Source organism: Acanthisitta chloris, unplaced genomic scaffold (genome assembly GCF_000695815.1).
Source record: "Acanthisitta chloris isolate BGI_N310 unplaced genomic scaffold, ASM69581v1 scaffold24520, whole genome shotgun sequence".
NCBI lineage: Eukaryota > Metazoa > Chordata > Aves > Passeriformes > Acanthisittidae > Acanthisitta > Acanthisitta chloris.
Genome location: NW_008651454.1, coordinates 45,409 through 45,739, shown reverse-complemented (window position 1 = coordinate 45,739; position 331 = coordinate 45,409).

Sequence of the window (331 nt, the reverse complement as noted above, 5' to 3'; positions counted from 1 at the left end):
TCCTCCCCCACCTGTAGAAATTCCATCCGTGTTTTCAGGCGGCACCTCCCCGAAAGTCGCTGTCGTCAATCCCCAGCCTCAGGCATGGTCAAAACCGTCTGTGAAGAAAGCTCCACCACCCACACGTCCCAAGCGCAACGACAGCACCCGCCTGACGCAGGTGGAGGTGGCAGAGCCCCCCGGGCCGGCTGCCCCTCAAGTGCCCACTTCACCCAAGTCCAGCCTTAGCGTTCAGCCAGGGTTCCTGGCAGACCTCAACCGGACGCTGCAGCGGAAATCCATCACGCGGCACGGCTCCCTGTCCTCCACGCGGCTGTCCAGAGCAGAGCCC